The sequence below is a fragment of the Papaver somniferum genome, chromosome 10, assembly GCF_003573695.1.
Source record: "Papaver somniferum cultivar HN1 chromosome 10, ASM357369v1, whole genome shotgun sequence".
Lineage (NCBI taxonomy): Eukaryota > Viridiplantae > Streptophyta > Magnoliopsida > Ranunculales > Papaveraceae > Papaver > Papaver somniferum.
In genome coordinates this window covers 25,446,838-25,454,761 of record NC_039367.1, presented here as the reverse complement: position 1 = coordinate 25,454,761, position 7,924 = coordinate 25,446,838, and the positions used below count along the sequence as shown (strand labels likewise).

Below are 7,924 nucleotides of genomic sequence, written 5' to 3'. Positions count from 1 at the left end.
CCCAAGCAATTGCTTCCTTTGGATCTTTTATTCCCTACATAAGGACAACAATGAGAGATTATAAGGTTCATTACAAGCAATCCATTGGTAATATTCAAGATACTAGGTGAAAAGAAATCTTTGGTAACATACTGGAGGCATTTTATAGTATTCCGACGTATCCCGACCGAGCGGTTTTGAATTTGTTGGATCAATATATGTCACAACCTAAGGATCGAACGAAAAGAAAATACATTAGTTCCAAAAAAGAAAAATTTAATACTAAGCCGGTATGCAGTTCCGGCATGCTCGATCACAGTCCCGGTATAGTCGAACTGCACCGAAACTGAAGACCAATTTTGAGACGCTTCTGGCATTCTCAATATATTTGAAAGCAACGCCGGATATATTGGTTCCGACATGCTCGTAATCTAAGTGACCACGCCAGTAGGAGGTTCCGGCGTGGCACGTACTTAATATACCATGCCGGTTTTCAGCTTTGGAAAACACTCCTTCCTGTATGTTTTTTTTGTAGGTACTGGCATGGTAACGTTAAAATTGAACAGCGCCCGCAGAAGTTCCGGCATTCTCGTTATCTATGGTTCCACGCCGGTACACAGTTCCGGCATGGTAGTTAATTAATTTTATATGCCGGTATTTAGCTTCGGAAGACACTGCTTCCTGTATGTTTTTCATGCAGTACCGGCATAGTAACCTTATAATTCAACCATGCCGGTAGGATATGCCGGTAGAATATTCTGTGATAGGTAAAAAGTAACTTTTGTACCGGCATAGTAATTTGGCTGCGTGATATGCCGATTTTAGTTTCAAAATGGGGGATATCAAGGTTCCGGCATGGTATTCATACTTTGACCATGCCGGTACCGAGCTTTTACAGCAGCAACAATGGTGGATTCAAAGAAAAAAAATCAAATTTTTAACCTATTCACAGATTTACCTGAGTATTGGGAGTGCTTATATGTTGAGCTAGTTTACTCTCTTGGGTTGATTCTTCACGAAACACTTCATGATCATAAAATTCATGTTCCAAAGGTGTTGGTTCCACAAAAACTTGCAATTGTGAGTTGTTGTCATTGACTGAAGATTCAAGATATGCTCCTTGTTGTAGTTGAGCTAAAGATTCGGCAGCAACAATTCTCTCTTCACAGTCATCCTCAATTTTCACCAAAATAATTTCCCTCTCAAATTTTCTTTCCCTCCTTCTACTCTCACCCAAACACAAATAATAACACACTAATCATTTATCAAAAATCTTAAGATTTTACTAATTATTATTAACCACTAATCCAATTAGTGAGGAGTAGATTAGGAATCACTAATCCTTAGCTCAACATCACCCGTACGGGACTAAACTCTCGTAGAGTATATTTCCGTTCATACAAAACCCTCTGGTCTTAGAGCTAGGCAGCCTCAAATAAAAACGTCTCTCCTACTCATCACTTCTTTGTACCAAGTGAAAACACACCAAGCAAACACGAAAGAAAAAAAAGGTAACAATCCGAAATCTGGGTCTCGTCATGGTACGGATTTCGTGGCATACCGCAATCACCCGTCTCCGGTTCATTCTGAATTTGCTGTCATTGTTGATTTCGAGGAGAGTAATAGGTTGTACGGGTTTCTCAGATATTCGAGGTATGGTTGAACTTTGTAGAAAGGATTCAAGAACCTTACTGGTTTCGAGTGTTAACATCCGAAGGTTGTGATGCTGTATCTCCTTCGAATTTGGATCTTTGCAAAGTTGGAGAGACAACGGTTGCAGAATTTAGTGCAGTGACAGCTGAGGCAGTAGTAAAAGAGGAGGATCATGGTTAATAATATTTTCACTTTATTTTTTCCGGTTTAATCATGTTCTCTTCTTGTTTGAATCGTCTTAAGCAACTAAAATCTTCAAGGAAATAGTTCATGGCCCATTTGAACCAACCATATTCCCCGGTATTTGGTTCAGCTAAACCAAAAATCATACACAAAAATCAAAAGAGAATTCCCAGCAATCTCATTTTATTCCCTTTTTTCTAATTTATGGCGGATAAAAGCTTGGCTCGAGTCCGTATCCACTTGATATGCTCCATAATGTCCCTAACTGAGCTTTGTTGCTCCTCCCTGCTCGACCACAACTAAGTTCTTCTGCCCGCCATTGTTTCAAACTGCAGACTCACGAGATAGCTCTTCACACCAGTTTGCTTCCTAACAGAAATGGAACTTATAACAGAAACATAAACCATAAGAAATTAATTTACATGCATAAAATCCTTGAACTTCAATCTCATCATAATCTCATGTGCTCAAAACAACAAAGTATATGCTAGCAGTGATCCATTATTTCATCATTCACGCAAACCGGCAAAGTAAAAAACTAGTTCATTGACATGGTATAATATTCATCAGTCTAAGATTACTCTCTAACTCATTGGATCCACTTCCAGCAGTCGTCACCTGAATTCTTCAACGAAACATGGTCATGCATAGAATTTGCTGGAAAAAAGTCTTGGAAGCTCACAGCATGATCATTCCCAACTTTTTCTAAGGTTGCAGTTTAAGGGGCATAATGACGAAGGATGTTTCCTTCATACAACAACAGAACTTTGTTTACTTCTGTAAGGGCAAACCGGCCATAATCAGAAGCCTTCTGAATGTATAGTAAAGAGAAGCTAATAAATCTCAGCATCGAATAAATGTAATGTTATTATCTCGTAATCCAGCACGAGAGAAAACTAATAATTGTAGCAGTAAACATGTTGCAGTGAGATTGTCGAGGTGAACATATATTAGCAATTTAGCAGGATAAAGATAACAAAAAGCAAGTAAAATGAGAAAACCACGAGAAGTATCTGTTTCATCGATATCTTCTAATCCAATTGTATGTAGCTGGAAAAAATACATCCCTCTTCTCTATGTTCCAGCTTATCAAGAAGTTCCTAGTGCACGAGGTAGACAATAAATTCAAGATAGTTACACTAGTACGTACTCAAACCTGATGTATCAAGTAAAACTACGCTAGTTTGATAATGCCCTCCTAAATAGAGTACATCTTGGTTGCAACAATTTGGACAGTTCTCTAACTGAAGCTCTTAATCATCCATTACTAGAACACCACATCATAAATGTTTGCATATACACAAAAGTATCAACTTTCGAGTTCAGGGTTTCCTTCACACTTAAAAATATTAGTTTCGGTAGTCAAAATTAAAACTAGGCTAATCTCGCCCCAAGGGCACCTAAAGGACATGTTTCTAAACCTAGATGCCAAAAAACAAACACTTGAAACCCAAAGCTCAAATAACTTAATCATTTGGTGGTTGCAGGACATTGGCATAGTACTTACCAGGTGCACAACACTAACACAACTAATTTTTTCCACAAAAAGAGTGAATTCTTTACTTACAAATGCTTTTGACGACAGAAATGCTGCTCTCTCATACTTCTGTACTTAAGTTTCCATTTTCTACACATAGTAATTTTGGAATTCGCTAGCAAGTTGATCACGTGAGGCTGAATCATCTGGTCATGCAAATGAGACTGTTCACCCTGTTGTAAATGATACTGATGACATTGTTTGTGTTAAAAATGTCCCAAAGGTTGTCGAAGAAAGGAAGCCTGGCCTCTATCAGCAGTCACCAATCATGAACAAAGGAAGCCTGGCCCCTATCAGCAGTCACCAATCATAAACCGCAGCTTCACAGTAATCCTCGAAATTAAAGAACTCGTTATTGTTACTTGGCTTAACCCGTTGCACATATACAAACTTTCTGCTCCCGCTTCCGTAAACCATATTTGACACTGCACATAATATGCATACATGTATACAACAATTAGTATACTACAACACATGAAAAAACAAAAATCTGACACTTATCAACTCATCGAACAAAAGAAACTTTCTACTCGTTCTTTTGAACTAATAACAGTTGAGAAGCTTGGTTCTCAACAAAGTTCAAATAAAGGAAAAACATACTTTATTTATCTAGCTTTATCTAATTATTACGAAGAAGGGTAAGTTAGTCGTTGATTTGAATGAGGCTGTTTGGAAGAAAGTTAAGTGTGTCATTGATTTGGAGACCCCTGATGCCATCAAGAGATGTATAATTGGAAGACTTACAGTCCCCTAAAGTGAAGACGGATTATTTTCGAGATTTCAGAAGGGACTGGCGAAATACAGAGGAGGATATAATGGGTGTAAATAACTCTTCCAATCTCATAACACTCATAAGAAAATGCGTTGAAAACCAAAAACAACAAATCCAAATCTAAGGTAAGATATTACCTTTAACCTAATGCTGGCTCCTTTAGCTTTTCAGTTTGTGATGCAATTTCACAGGAGGACAGACGAACAACAGATTTGTTGGAACATCCATTCTGTGATACATCTTATAAAAACCCCATTTCCACCGATTATTCAAAATTTCAAATCAACCATTTTACCTCGTCACTCCGGGTATCTTAGAACAAAAACCATATTCGATTCGTAACCCATTCATTAAGTAGATGGTAGTGGTGTTGATGGTGGTGGTGAGGAAGATGGATTAACGGAGGAAGGCAGGAGGATTGTAAATACGCCCTATGGACCTATGGTGTGGTTTATAAGGAGAGACGAGGCTCGGCATCAGCCCACATGTATCCTTGATGGGTGTGTGCTCTGCTCACCGTTCAGTAGTTCAAGTGTATAACTCACGAATCGTGCCTCCCACCACTGTAATTTTTTTTATAAGGGTATCATAAGACTCACGAGTCGTGTACACTGTTTCAACCAAATATTAGGATTTTTTTTTTTGTTTTTGAAAGATGGAATTTATTCATTAAGAAACAGAATTTATATATTTGGAATATCATAACATGCCTTATTTCTTAAGAGCCTAAGAAGTAAAGACCGTGGTCGGGTGATATAAGTTCGAGAACTTTGCTTTTTAGTCCAGAAAATCCAACCCGGGTTAATCTGTAGTCGAGCGGCAAAAAAAATAATAACCGGAGGTCCAAAAAAGTTCTAAAAACTTAAAAGTACTTGACTACCCTTCTTCATTCTTCTTCTCATCGTATTTATCTATAGATGACAGACAAAACTCTTCTTCCTTCTTCTCAATCAACAACACCAACAAAAAAATCATCTTTAAAAATCGATCAATCTACTTCAGCAAAAACCAAAATCTCCAATCAATCTTCTTCAACAAAACCTAACTTCATTTTCAGCAACTCTAACCCTAATCTTCTTCAATCAGCAACCCTAAAATGGTTACCAAAAGGGAGATTAAACGAACAATTAGAGAAGTAATTGTATAAGAAACTCTTTCACCAGCAAAAACCCGAAAGAAATCCGTCGATTCTCACCAAAAGCAAAAACCAATGAAAAATCCGCCGCAAATTCACCAATAACAAGAAGTATGATAAAATCTATTGAATTTGTTACTCCTTCACCAACAAAAACGAATGAAAACGACGATACTCCTTCAACAGAAGCAAAAGGAAAGAAATCAAATGTACCCTTGAAAAAAGGTAAACATCTATTCAAAATCTTTAGACTACATACCAATATGTAGTGTTGGTATATTTGCAAAATGTGGAAAATCTGTTATGTTTTGTTGTGTTTGATATGAATATGTAGTGATTTCTCATACATGCAGAGGTTTATGGCACAACTATACGATCTTTGTAACGTAGCAGACCATCAGTATAAGAAAATATGTCATATCATTGTTGTGTTACTTGAATTACATATCAATATTACTCTTAAGTTCTCTTCTCTATTAGTAATTCTTATTTCTTAATGCTGATATATATCAATATGTAGTGATTTCTTAATGCTTAATGTTTAATTCTTGAGCTTAATTATGTACTGACACGTACTGTATAACCCTTGGTTTATGCTTGAAAAAGTGAGATTTTTAGATGCAGTACATATCATTATATACTGTATAAAGCACCAGTTTATGCTTGAGTATGATCCTATAATACATACTGATATGTACTTAGGGAAAGAGTAATTTTTAGATGCAGTACATATTGATACGAATATGTGTTAGTGCAAATCAATATGTAGTTAAAATCTTGAGTACATATTGATACGAATATGTATTAGTGCAAATCAATATGTAGTATTATCAAATAGATTACATAAGTATTGTTAAGAGTACGTATTCGTCAGTACATATCACCATGTTCTTGTTACTTCGTTTTCTTATGTAATAACCTTGTTGATTATACAACTAATATGAAAGAAAAATCCATATGTACTGGTAAAAACTGCGGTACATATTTATTTTTAATTCCTATGATTCATTGCCTGAAAATTCGTTCTGGTTTATCATTATTACTCATACCATTTTTGTTGATTGATACAGTACATATCATTATGTACTGTATAAACCCTATATGAGCTGATATGTACTTGATGGGAGCAGTAGATACCTATATGTATTGCATCAATTTATGCACTACATATCAATATATACTTTATAAACCCTAGAATGAACAAATATGTACCATTATTATGATACCACAGTAAATACTGATATGTACTGGTTGAAATCAGTAGCTATGATATGTACTGCGTGAAAGCAGTCAGTCATATTTCCACTGTACTGCAGAACTAGTTATCTATATAGATCGACCGTTTTGTTTACGATAATATGAATTAGCAGTGCGTATTTTGTTTGATATTACATTGCTTTGTAATTTATATGTCGTTGCTTCTCTTTTTTGCACAGGTCATCAGATGATAAAACATGTCGTATCCGGGATGTTATAGGTACTCACGGTTTAGTCCACATATTTATCTTCCAAGACCTATTGATCTTGCAGCTGGTGATTTTGTTTCTTCTTATCTTGACTTTTTTTACTAGGCGCTCGGAATTGCTAACTTGGGGGATTATGCTAACTCACTGCAAGAGAAGAGTAATTGCCCCTCATCAAGCACTTTTCTGCAGAGCCATCGAATATTATGGTGTACGTACAATGCCAACAGAACTGTTTTTGTCACCAGAAAAAATTTTGAATCCATTTTATGAAAGATTTTCCTAAAGTAGATTTTAGTTGGCAGTACATATAAGTTCAGAATTTTAAAATCTTATAATGTAAATGATGAAGTATGTTCATTTATCAGAATCTATTATTTTAAAAAAAATACTTGTAATCGCTCTTTCGGATTCGATGGAAATGTCATGCTTTTTATTTGCAGTGTTTTTTTTTTACTTAACCATTATTTGCAGTATTATATTGTCGTTCTATACTGTCAGTGTGAAGACTGAAAAATAAGTAAGAACCCTTGAATACCTGCAGTACATATTTGCATGTAATGTAAAAAGTGATGCACATAAGAAAATTGGAACTTTATACTCTAGAATTTTTTTAGAACAGAAGGGACTACAAAAAAATATTATAAACTAGGTGTTGTTAATAATGATCAACAGTTTTTCATTAACAAAATCAAAATATAATGCAGACAATATGCAGCATGGAAGAGGAGAAAAGGGCGTAAACTTATCCCGTATACGAGATCTTAGCCATACCCTGCAAAAGATCTCCTTTAACAACAACTAATAGGAAGAAAAGAAACAAAAATGATGATAATATATATCCTCCCTCGAAACTTATCAAGTACTAAAAGTTCAAGTCTATTATTAATTCTATTAAGAATATGAAATTACGCTTGATGAGCCTTCTTTTGGAGTGTGACGATCTGGTTTAGAATATTCTAGAATTATATCTTATAAAGACAAATGTGGTTACACAATTCACCGCCACGCATCACCTGTTTCTCCAGAAGATGACACGCATCAAGTGAATAGTATGTCGGATGAGCAAGCTGGCAAGCCCGGCGTGTGATTTTCTGTGTGCAAACCCGGAGCGTGATATGTTATCGTCAACAAAGTACCTAACCTGAATGAAGATTTATTTTGAGAAATATAAAAATGAAAGAAACTTGTCATAAAATTCA

At 35.7% G+C, this 7,924-nt stretch overlaps 1 long non-coding RNA gene across 2 annotated transcripts; it reads right to left on the bottom strand.

Moving 5' to 3' along the window:
• Positions 1–1,804: 1,804 nt before the first annotated feature.
• On the bottom strand, positions 1,805–4,525 carry LOC113317797. 2 transcript variants are annotated; one of them, XR_003344022.1, is made up of 3 exons: positions 4,262–4,525; positions 3,383–3,777; positions 1,805–2,592 (listed from the first exon to the last, which is right to left on the bottom strand). It is a non-coding gene; the product is annotated as an uncharacterized LOC113317797 (long non-coding RNA). The 2 variants fall into 2 exon arrangements; XR_003344021.1 differs by having other exon boundaries at positions 1,805–3,777.
• Between the last annotated feature and the right edge of the window lie 3,399 nt (positions 4,526–7,924).